We start from the raw sequence: 12,337 nt of genomic DNA on the forward strand, positions 1-12,337 counted from the left end.
GAGCCACACCAGCCAGGGCTAAATATTATTTTTGAAGTAATTAGCAAAATATATAGTTTGCAAAGTATTTTCTGGTCACAAAAGCAAAACACATCCAGTGTATAAAATGTGGAAAACCCATAAACACCTAGAGAGGAAAATAAAACACCCTCAATCATCATCCCATGGTGGCTTATAAAATTTGGGTGCACAGCCTTTTGTTATCGTTTTCTATGCAGGTATAGTTTAACAAAAAAAAAAGATCAGTTTGCATAAATAGTTTTGTAACTTGCTTTTCTCATGTATCGGAAAGCAGACACGTAGCCTTCCATGGTGCCCCAGGCATTTTGGGAAGTGGGTGAATACCATCGGTCTGTGAATACAGACTGATAAATTGTGCCAGTATCATATTTTAGTCCACCCCAGACCCCCTGAACACACTAAAATAAAAATGTGCAAAGATCAGGAAGAATTCAAATTTACTTAGCACTCTCCAGGAGATCAGAGGTTTTTCTTTTTCCATTTTGTTATCTCTGGAGTCTAGCATAATGCTTGACACAACAAACTTCCAATAAAAACCTCTTAAATAAAGAAATGAACAAGCAAAGCATCTGACACCAGGTTCCTGGCTGGATTGAGACCATTGCAGTCAGTGTGAGGCAGCAATCAGCATGAACGTGCTTTATCAATGTCAGGCTTCTGGGCAGATTGCTCACTTCACTTTACCTACTTTATTCTTCTCTGCATGTGTCAGTCTCTCCTTGTATCAACACCCTGCTCTTCCATAACCACCCAACACCCCAGAGGAGGAGTCAGGTTTCCCACTGGTTGGACACAGCTCATTCCTCTTGTGAGAACTTTCCCTTTTCTACAATATCATCTCCTTGTAAATCATTCACACAAAGTTACATTTGTCAAGAAAATGATTCAGAGCATTTTACCATGCTGTAAACAGAGATTTTTACCTCTGTTGCCAATTTGCAATCTTCAGTAACGTGGCTGCATGCCTGCCATCCTACAGGGGCCATGGATGCAGAGCTTATGGTCCGAAGTGTTACTGACATTTAATATCCTAAGATCATCAGAGGTGCTGAAAACAGCCTCGGGCAGCTTCTGAGTTCTCTCCCTGTCCAGGCAAGGTCTTCACGATCTATACTAGCGTCCTGCCTCTGGGGGCTTTTCGAGCCTTGAGAGGTGTTGAAGTAGCCTTGGAGGCTTATGTCCATGGCCAGTTAGGTGTCATTGTCACCAACTGGGTTGTGGTGATTTCAGATGTTGCCTGGCTGAGTAACACTGAAAATGCTACTCTGAAAGGTACTTTACTTGTGTTTGAACTTGGAGCACGAGCCGGTGTCTGGGAAGCTGGCTGCCATGTGCAGTATGCCACACCAATGGTCGTTCCACCGCTCTGGGCAGAGGGAAACAGACCCAGAGGCTTGCTCAGCCCTCATTCCCGATTTCCCGTGCTACATACAATGTGCTATCCATTTTTAGATGATACTCTCGGTTTCCTTCCCTAAAAAACTAGCTCCATGGCAGGAACTTCCCAGTAGTAATCCATGGGAACAACAGAGGAGAACCACTTAGGAAAGGTCACGTATCAGTGACCTTGTCAACAATGTCATCGCGTTGCATGCACCTTCGTATTTCCTGAAGCCTTGAACGCAGTGGGCATCACAGAACCAGGAACGCACTGGATGTCCATTCAAAGGCAATTAAGTTGAGCCAGAGAAGATAAGCTATCAATGGACGTATCTTCATGATTGGATTTTAATGTTTTTGAATAACTGTAGCCCACTATCACAACCCTGAAGAAACAGAGAGAAATAGTAATTGCTCTCCTAGTTACAGAAAAAGGTGCTTAGTAATCAAACGCATGAACTAATAGTCAGGTAGAATGTTTTATGCAGATCACTCACTGGCAATAATTAGAATGCAAATAGTCCCTGGTTTCAGTGAACACAGCTGACAGCGTAGGCGCAAGAGAAGGTGTGGAATGAGGCCTGGCGGAGAAATAGTTCAGTGGGCTCAGAAACGTTCTCTGTTCACTCAGAAATGACTGTGCTTGTTCATAAAGTAACATTTGAAGATTAGGAGAGATAGAGGAAAAGTCAACTCTTAATGTGACATTTCATCAAAAGTATTTTCACGTTAACATCATAATTTGAGGTAAACAGCTAACATAAATGAAATGCCAGAAAATTACAAATGATCTCCAGTATAATAAAAACCGGACTAACGTTTTTAAGTTATTTATGGTCTACTCTTCTACAAAGAGTAACAGAGAAAAGTTCCATCTAAATATTTCAGTGAGAGAGTTTCAGGTGAGTGACAGTCGGTGGCACGTACAATATACTATGTGAACACAGAACAACATGAAGGGCCCTGAATTCTCCCAGTTTACAAACTTCTGGGCTAGTTCGCTCAGCTAAGGGTCAGGAGGATCACAGTGGAGAGTTATCTTTACACAGGGAAGGCTAGGACTTTAAAACAGGTACTCAACCTCTTTGCCTAAAACTTACCCAGAAGAAAGAAAACACTATCTTAAAGTGCCCTCTAAGTTTTGCAGATTCTGGTTTAGGAGGGAGGAGAGCTGGGAAGATCCTTCAATAAATGTTTACTCAGCAGCCCTTAGGTGCCTGGAACTCCAGGAAGCTCCATGTTACAGAACTAAGAAAAGGGTCCACAGTTCAGAGTGAGACTGACAAGTAAACAACCCAAAAGCTTCAGGTGGCAGAGAGAGGTAAGTACAGGGTAATCTAGTAGCTTATGGTTTGGGTTTTTTTTTCACAGAAATTAGTCTAGGAGAAGTTACCGCCATGCAGGGGACGACAAATAGAATGTGGGGTGAGGTAGGGGTGAGTGTTGCCTATTTAGAATAATTTCCGGGTAGAGAATGTTGTAAGACTGGGCACCCCTCCAGCTCATGTGCAACTGTGGACAAATTTTACCACCCTCCTGGATAAAATAAGTTGGATGAATAAAATAATCACCATTAGATGTGAATTTATGAAAAATTCTAGCATATTCTTCATGTCTCTCCTTTTATCACTAATTCATTAGATTGGTCTTGCTTTTCTGGCACTGCATATGTGATCATTTGCAGTATTTACTTAAAATTTTAAAATTAGAATTGACAAGGGAAGACTTAGTGGGAAGAGTTGGGAATTAAGGGCTGATGTAAAACAATAAAAAATTCTGAAGTTATCAGAGCACAGAGTATGTTGTTTATGTAAGGACATTACATTTTAAACCCCAGTTTAACTTCATACCACCAGGGCATCTTCAGCCATAATCATCCAAAATGTTGGTAAAGCAACTCTGGGGAAATGAGTAATACAAATTCCAAAGATATTCTGATACAAATTAGAAAATTTTATACAATGTTGGGAATGGATTGTTTTGTGCTTCAATGTTTTGCCAGTTACAGCCTTGACTTGGAAAAAAAATCTCTTTGAAAAATGTATCAAAGATGTAGCAAAAAAGAGGCGAAAATGGCTGAAGTTGAAACTGTGTTGTAAGTCTGTGTTGGGGAAAATGGGGCTAATTTATCCTATTTCTTTTCATTATTCCTCAACGTCTCATTTTTACTTTTTAAACTTCCTCTTTCCATTTCCTATGACAAGCCTTTTCCGAGGCAGAGGCGACAAACGAAGGGTAGGACATGTCGAACTAGAGAGGGTGGATGGCGAAACAGAGTGTGAAGAAAAGAATTGAGGAAAAGGGCAATCTAGAAAAGGAAGGAGGGGGTTAGAACCATCACTGGAATACTAAAATACTAAAAACAAAACTACAGATAATTCGGGTTTTGTGTGTTTAATATGTGCTTTTGTTTAAGAGTAGAGCAGAGGCACCAATATGAGTGCCCCGAATAGAGTCAGTATGTTTCCACAGCTGAGTTCTAACAGACGACATGTGTGTTCTTGGGCCTCAGAAGGAGTATGTGATGGTCTCCAAGGTACAACCTCAGTTAAAAATCTGCACTGGGCTTCGGTCCCTTGGCAAAGCACACAGCTCTTCACTCTTTCCCACATAAATGGGAAACACATTTCTCTTTCACCTGGGCGCTCTGGAGCAGAGAGGGTAGAGGGGATTTGCTGAACCTCAAACATCTCTTCAATGTGCACACTTTTTTCCCCTGCTTCCATTGAACAGCATTCTAAAATCTTTATCAGTACTCTCCTCCTTTTTAATGGGAGATAAACATTATTTCTTTTCCTCACTTAACCTTGACCTGCTGCGAGCTTGTTCAGCAAAAGTGTTAAGTTTCAGTAAGTGAATGAAAAACACTTGAAACTCCTGAATGTGCACTCCAGTGCCCTGTGTGGCTTCCTGGTCTTTATTTTGAAGGAGTTTCCTTGCCGGAAGTTCTTTGTTGAGTACCCAAGAAACTAGGAGATACTATAAATTTAGAGTACATTATTCCTGGAAGGTCAAATTCTTACCCTTGATCCCCTGCAAAGAAATGTTATAGATAGGAATCATTCTTATCATTATCCCATGTGGCAAAAGGTGTACCAGAGCAAGCATACTGCAGTTAAATAGCTTTTCATCTCTGGTTATTTATCACATTAATATATTTGGTTTTAGACTTTTTTCATTCAAGTCATTATTATCACTTACCCCACTACGACTCTTATTTTCTTATCCAATTTCAGTAGAGATTTTAACAAAATAATTCAGGCATTCAAAAAGATAGAGTAACACAATAAACACAGCTGACTCACCACTGAGTTTAAGAATGAAGACATTTTACAAATCAAAGCCCCTGCATTCCCCTTATAGATCCATCTTCGACCAAATACCACTCTCCTCAGTTTTCTATCACTTTCTTCACAATTCTTATATTTATAAATGGATGTTTGTTAGAATAAAGATGAAACTTCTATAGCAACAGAACCTCAAAATATAGCAGCTTAAATAAAATATAAATGTATTTTCACTACAATAGTCCTTTAGATGTCTTCCATTTTTTTTCATGGTACTCGCTATTGCATTGTTCCTGTTTGCACCGTTAAAGATGAACAGATTTTCTTCCCTATTCTCAAAGGACACAATAATTTACCGGGCTTCCTGTCCCCTTCCAGAGTAACCACTGCTCTTGAAACTATTTTCCCCCCAGTTCAACAGCCTTGTACTTTGCTGTTTCTAGAGAGCAAGGCTCATGCCTAACCCTTATTATTTTAAGCCTCCTCTTCCCGTCTCTGTAGAGAAAGAGAAATGGGCAGCTAGAATAACAAATGCGGAGCAGCTACAAGAGCCCCAAAACCTCACAAACTTATTTAGGTTGGCTTTGAGTTTCAGGAAGCAAAAAACACTCTTACCTTTTCCAGTGACCTTGTTCTATTTGTTATTTCACTTTTTAAGAATGCTGGTCGTGAATAACAGCACTGATTTTACAGCCCCACTAACGGTGTCTAATCCTACAACTTGAAAGTGCTGATTTACCAGCTCCTGACTCTCTTAAACGACACCTGAAGCTGTCATGACTTCCTGATTCCTTAATGCTCAGAGATTGCTGTTGTTACTGAAACTATCTCCACTGGACCATTGGCCCTTCCTCTAAGAACTTTCCCTTCCAGCTCTAGACTCTGAGAGGCTTTTGGCTAATGAGTAGTAAGCAGGACACAGTAGGCCAACTAAGCATGCCTTAGGCCCATGTAGATTAGTTTAGGCCTCAAGGGAACAGCAGACCAGTTTATTTCATGGGGGGGGGGGGCACTACCCCCAAGATAAAAAAGAATCTCACTACACCTTATCATACAAACAAGAATTTGAGTGATATTTGACTGAGACTTTGAGCGATATCATTGAACTACATTTTATCCTGGCCTTTGGCTGTTGTGCTCTATCCTAGATAATTAAGCAGAAGTGCATAGATAGCAAATTCCCCAAACCCAACTAATTCACTGCTCAGTATCCTGAGAAGACAGGTCAAAGTCACTTGCATGACCCTTGCTAAGCAATCACATCTTGGAGACATTGCTTCAGAACTCAAGGTTGTCACAGAGGTAAAGGGAACATACGCGGACTAGAAGAGTATTAAGATGGCAATATTCCCCAAATTGATCTTCAGATTCAACAAAATTCCTGTCAAAACCCAAGCCACCTTCATTTTGAAGAAATTTACACACTGGTCCTAAAATTTATGTAGAAATACAAGGCACCCAAAATAACTAGGACAATCTTGGGAAAAAGAACAAAGCGGAAAGACTCATGCTTCACAATTTCAAAATTTGCAATAAAGTGACGGTAATCAAGATGCTGTGATTCTGCCATAAGGGTAGGTGTGTAGGTCAGTGAAATAGACTTGAGAGTCCAAAAATAAACCCTAGTGCTAGTGATCAATGGATTTAAACCCTAGCATTAACGATCGACTGAGTTTCAGTAACTGTGCCAAGACAGCTCAATGGGGAGAGTACAGTCTTTCCAACGAATGGTGCTGAAACAACTGGACATCCACATGCAAAGGAATGACTCACCTATCACACATACACACGAACTCAAAAGGGTTCAAAGACCAAACTGTAAGGGCTAACCCTGTAACGCTCTTAGAAGGAAACATAGGCATGTATCTCCATGACCCATGATTAAGCAATAGTTTCTTCCCCACAGAAACAGTACAGTTGACCTTCAAAGATCCTGCTTCATACAGCCCTGGAGATCTGTTACAAAGTCTGTCCATCACTCTTGTTTTAGTTAGAGTTCCAGATACTGTCACTGAAATGCAGCTAATGGTGCAACAGAGTGTGTGTGTGTGTGTGTGTGTGTGTGTGTGTGTGTGTGTGTGTCTCCTTAGATGGCACATACACACGTGCATACACACACAGAAAAGTTGTCCGTTGCCACTCACAGAGCCTTGATCTGGCTCTTCAAAGTTTGGGCTCCAAAAGAAAATCCTGCACATGCTTCAGTCTAGGCAGGAGAAGCAAGTAGTCATCGGAAAAGGCAAGTTCCCCGAGTAGGACATGCTGGTCTGGAAACGGCTTTAAATATAGCCTGGAGTATTTTAACCTTCACAGACAGAAATGAAACTGGATATAAAGAACTACCAAGACCAGATGGCACAAATGTTCTGATCATCTCTCCAGAGACACGAAAAGAGGAACGAGAGAGAGACTCCTTCCTGGGGGAGCGTGTGCAGCTGTTGGCGAGTGCTGGGACTTTCCCTGAGCACGGCAAACGCTTCACAGCTGGGCAGTCTCTGCTGGGCTGTGCATGCTGAAAACGGCCACTCTCTGGACTTTTAAGCAGTTAATATGACTGTGGCGGCAGTGCTCCTGAAACAGAAACCTAGAGTTCTCAACATATTTCTAGCTGTATGTGCAAAAAAGCATGTTTGCTGAAATGTCCAACAGCATTATATGAATGAGCTAGAATGTGTTGAGTGTTCGCTATGGACCAAATACTGTTCTAGGAATGTTACCTGTCTAACTCACTTAATCTTTAAATGTATTAACTCATGTTATTCTCAGAAGGATTAAATGGATCTTTATGAGATGAATGTGCATTTTACCAAAACATGTATGTTCACACACAAGGAAGTTAAGTAACATGCCACATTCATGGGGCCACCATGAAGGTCTAATCTCAGGCCATGTGACTCCGGAGCCTGTCTGGTTAATCATCATTTTCTTTGGCCAAACTGCCCAAATAAAAGAAACTACAAAATGAAATTGTCCATTCCTGGGTTTATTAGTTTCCAATTGCTTCTCTAACTAGTTAGCACAAATTCAGCAATTTAAACAACACAAGTTTATTGTCTTACATTTCTGGAAATGAGGAGTCAGAAACATATTTTATGGACTATAGTACAAGGGCTTGCAGAGCTGTGATCCTTTCTTCTAGAGGCTCCAGGGGAGAGTCCAGTCCCTTATCTTTTCCAGATTCTAGAAGCCACCTGCATTCCTTAGTATGTGGCCTTTTCTCCATCTTCAAAATACATCATGTCCTCCAACCTCCACTTTATTGTCATAGCTCCTCTCATCCTGAGACTCCTGCCTCCCTCTTATAAGGACCCTTGCAATTGCACAGAACCCACTGGATAATCCAAGATAATCTTCCCATCTCCAGTTTCTTAACTCAATCACATCCATAGGTCCCTTTGCCTGTGCAGTCACATATTCACAGGTTTCAGGGATTAGAATAGGACATCTTTGGAGGGCCATTATTCTGTCTAATACAAAGGGGAGCTAATAAGCCCACAGATTTGTCTACATCATATGGTGTTTTAAAAAGAAAAGAAGAGGAACAATTGCATGCCAACAATTTTTCCCATTTTTTAATTATTTGTAATTGTGGTAAAATACACATAATACATCACTAACCATCCTGTTTTTTTAAGGGTATGCTTCAGTGGCATTAAGCACATTCACATTGCTGTGAACAATCCCACTTTCGAAATGGCCAAATAGTTTAAATAAATGTTTCTCCAAAAATAATTTACAAATGGCTGATAAGCAGATGAAAAGATGCTCAGTATCAGTAGTCATAAATGACATGCAAATTGCACCACGCAGGGATATCACTTCACAACCATGAGACTAACATCAAAGAAACAGGAAATGGCTGTTGATGAGGAGATGGAGGAGTCGGAAGCCTCAGACATCGCTGGTGGGAATCTAAAATAATACCTCCACTTTGTGAAACAGTTTGGCAGTTCCTCAAAGAGTTAAACGTAGAATTACCACGTGATCTAATAATTCCACTCCTAAATATATACCCAAGCAAATTGAAACCATATATGTTCATACAAAAGCTTGTCTGTGATTATTCATAACAGGATTAGCCATAAAAGGCAAAAAGTGGAGATAACCCAAATGTCCATCAATGGATAAATGGATAAACAAATGTGGTCTATTCACACAGTGGAATATATTCACCCATTAAAAGGAATGAAGTATTGATTCATATTACAATAGGGATGAACTTTGACTACACCATGCTAAGTGAAAGAAGTCAGACCCAAAAGGCCATGTACTGTGTGTATCTATACATGCCATGTCCAGAAGGGGCAAGTCAATGGAGACAGAACAGATTAGTGGTTGTCAGGGACTGAGATGTGTTGAGAAAGGGGAGTGGTTGCTTAATACTACAGAATTCTTTCGGGGGGGGGTGATGGGTTTGTTCTAGACTTAATGGTGATGATTGCACAATTTTGTGAACACAGTAACTAAACACCACGGAACTGTATGCCTTAAAATAGTTAAAATGTGAATATTATAAGAACTGTATCTCCATAAAATAAATTTTGGAAAAAATTTTAAAACCTTATAAAGGATGCATTTCTGGTCTGGTGGCATCCCTAGTCCCCATCCCACCCCTTGCCTTTATTTTTTACCCTATTGCTGCTCTTCTCAGTCTGCAAGTGTAGACTGTCCCTTCCCTGGAGCCAGGAAGAGGGCACATTATTCAAACATATGTGCGATCCTACCCCTCTGACGGGCTTTGACATGTGAATCGTGACAGTAAACGTGAGTTGAAGTGGCACGAAGGTCCAGCCAGGTAGTTTGAGGGGTTAATATTGCATCCCCACATTGCCTGTGGCTTAGCAAGGGCCTGGGTTCCTCAGCAGAGCACACTAGCTAACCTGTGCTGGCCAAGCGTGACTGTGACTCCGGAATCAAGTGATAAAGAAACCTTTGCTGTTTTCAACCACTGAGGTTTGGGGCATTGTTTATTATCATGGCATCATCTAGTCTGTGCCGCCTAACAGAGGGCTGTAGTTCCAGATAACCCTGGGCATTCTCCCATATCGCAGGGGGGCTGGTAATTTATTATGGCTGCCCCTTCTTCTTGCAAAATTTGCTGCAAATTCTTTTAAATACTCTTAGGACAAGCAATAGCTGATTGGTCCTGATAAACCTAGGGCATCTCTAATTTGAATGGCTTCTCTTTCCCCCTCCCAGGGGCAGCAGCTTAAAGAAGAATGTGGTTTGAGGTCATCAGCGGTGCACAGAAGCCACTCCCTACTGAGTTCCTCTTATCAGCTCTCAGTCTCCACAGAACTGGGTCTCACCACTACATCTCCCCAGTCCCACTGAGAGGGACCCTCAAAATTATCTGGTTTAGAAGGTAGCCTTTGTTCTATATTTCCTCTATTTCCCCCAGCCCTGCCACTGACCCTCTATTTTACTCTCTTTTCCCTATTCTGCCCTCCCAGACTGGCTCTGAGTCAAACTGATAATGTCTTTTACTGGACTTGGTTGTAAGAATAGCGGAATGTTGTTTTTCCACAGCATGCCTTATTTCCTGAAATTTCTATATATCCCTAGGATTTACACTGTTACATCGTTAAATAGAACCTCCTCTACAACCCTTTTCCAGCTGCTTTCTTTCTTGCTGCTTCCTGCCCCAGAGACCGGAAGGCCCTGTCTACAGGGTCTAACACCCCCCCATGCAGCTCCAGAGACTTGGTGAGTGGGCCCTCATCAACGAAATAAATATGGCCCTGGCCGTATAGCTCAGTTGGTTGGAGCATCATCTCATACCCCAAAAGGTTGGGGATTCAAGTTCTGATCAGGGCACATACAGGAGGCAGCTGATGGATGTTTCCCTCTCTCTCTGTGTCTCTCTCTCTTCCCTCACCTCTTCTCTCTCTAAAATCAGTTAACATATTTTATAAAATTTTAAAAATGAGATAAATGTGGAAATGTATTGCAGATGACTCTGGACGCTTTTGCTTCCCTTGAAAAAAGAGACAGACTTGACCCGATGGGCTCTCTTCCCTTCCCCCGTCCCCCTGCCTCAAAGGCAGATGTGATAGCATGAGGGGAAGTCCAAGAGAACTGCAGAGACCCCACCGCTGACCACCTGCACTGCCCACTGCTGGGCTGGTTTTCACATGAGAAAAACAAATCCCTCTTTGATAGTTTTCTGTTCCTTGGATTTTCTGATACTTAGAGCCTCAAGTATACCAGAAAGAAAGATGCCCCAATAACTAGTCTTTCCTCAGACTTAGATCTCTTTAACTTGGCCAATGAATAATGTGAGATAAACTGAAGTTCCTTCTCCTAATCCTCTGATGTTGAATATATATTTTCATCGTAATCAAGAAAGGTAAAATCAACTGTTACCTAGATTCCAAATGCTAATGGAAAAAATGTCTACTTCATTTTCATAATTCTGCCCATAAACCATTGGCTAATTAATACTGCTTAGCAATCCTTATGTTCACCTCTGGTTAACTCCTTATCTCATTTCCTACAGTGACTATTCTAATATTTTCTAATATCTTCAAGCCTCTAATCACAGCCTCATTCTTAGAAAATGACACAGATTTCTCAAATTACTTCCCAGTTATTTCAAGATCGTCTCAGTTTTTCCTCCCCTGTCTTCATGTAACAAACTTGAGTTATGGGGGAAAAATCCTTCTTGTTAAGATTAACTCTTCTTATGTATGTGGTTAAAAACTTTTTTTTAATTAAATGCATCATATGTAGGAAGGAGAGTATAGAAACATATATAGACAGTTAAAAATAATAAATGCCTATATACCCCCACCTAGTTTAAGAAGATAATTATTTTTATTATAAGAATTCCTATAATCCCCCAAAATAGAAGACCCCCTTCTCTTCCTCCACCCTAGATATAAACACTATCCTTGCTTTTTGTTCACCATTCTCTTGCTTTCCTTCATCCTTGACCAAGTGTGCATTCCTAAGCAATACACAAGCTGAGCTCTGTAAGAAAACGACTTCTCCGGTACAAGATAAATGGAACTGTCTCTGGACCATCTCAAGGATCTTTTCTGGATCTTCTCTGTGGACTCTCAAGCGTTCCTCTGAGGGAATTCATGGGCAATTTAATAATGAGTCTTTGAAAACAAAGATCTCAACAGATTTGGATCATCTAACTGAGCTGAAATGTGACCCGGGTTCGACATGACAGCAGAAATATGGCTGGAGCTGCTTTTAATTTTCGGCTTCCCCTTGCCTGCGGAATAAATTCCAACTTCCTTAGTGTTTTGTTAATTGTACTTTATAATCCCTCCTGCTTACTCATCGGAATGGACTTCTTACCACCTCCTGCAGACCATGGCTTGACCTACCCAGCAGATACACCATTAACACTACCAGATGAACACCATACTCTTCTCCTCCTCGCCTGTGCCTGCACCACTCAGGCCTCCAGTCAACCTCCCTTTTCTCTGTGCCTCCCTGAATTCTCTCCCTGTAGTGGGAATTCAAGCTCCCACTACAACGACACCTCCATGAGACCTCCTGGGATTTCCTTGCCCTCCTAGACTGCCATACACTTCCCACCCACACCCTCTACCACTTCCATCCCTCCCTCCATGGACATGTGCATCCCTGTTAATGCGTATGTATCACAAATTGTCTCACATCCATGAATTGAT

General features: G+C 41.3%; 1 long non-coding RNA gene across 2 annotated transcripts; it reads left to right on the forward strand.

The window, feature by feature from the left end:
• Window positions 1-2,634: 2,634 nt before the first annotated feature.
• Window positions 2,635-11,939, forward strand: LOC119052960 (uncharacterized). Of its 2 annotated transcripts, XR_005083215.2 has the most exons (3): window positions 2,635-2,722; window positions 9,888-10,053; window positions 10,306-11,939. It is a non-coding gene; the product is annotated as an uncharacterized LOC119052960 (long non-coding RNA). The 2 variants fall into 2 exon arrangements; XR_005083214.2 differs by having other exon boundaries at window positions 9,888-11,939.
• Window positions 11,940-12,337: the final 398 nt, after the last annotated feature.

This window comes from Artibeus jamaicensis, unplaced genomic scaffold (genome assembly GCF_021234435.1).
Source record: "Artibeus jamaicensis isolate MK-2021 breed Jamaican fruit bat unplaced genomic scaffold, CSHL_Jam_final contig_426, whole genome shotgun sequence".
NCBI lineage: Eukaryota > Metazoa > Chordata > Mammalia > Chiroptera > Phyllostomidae > Artibeus > Artibeus jamaicensis.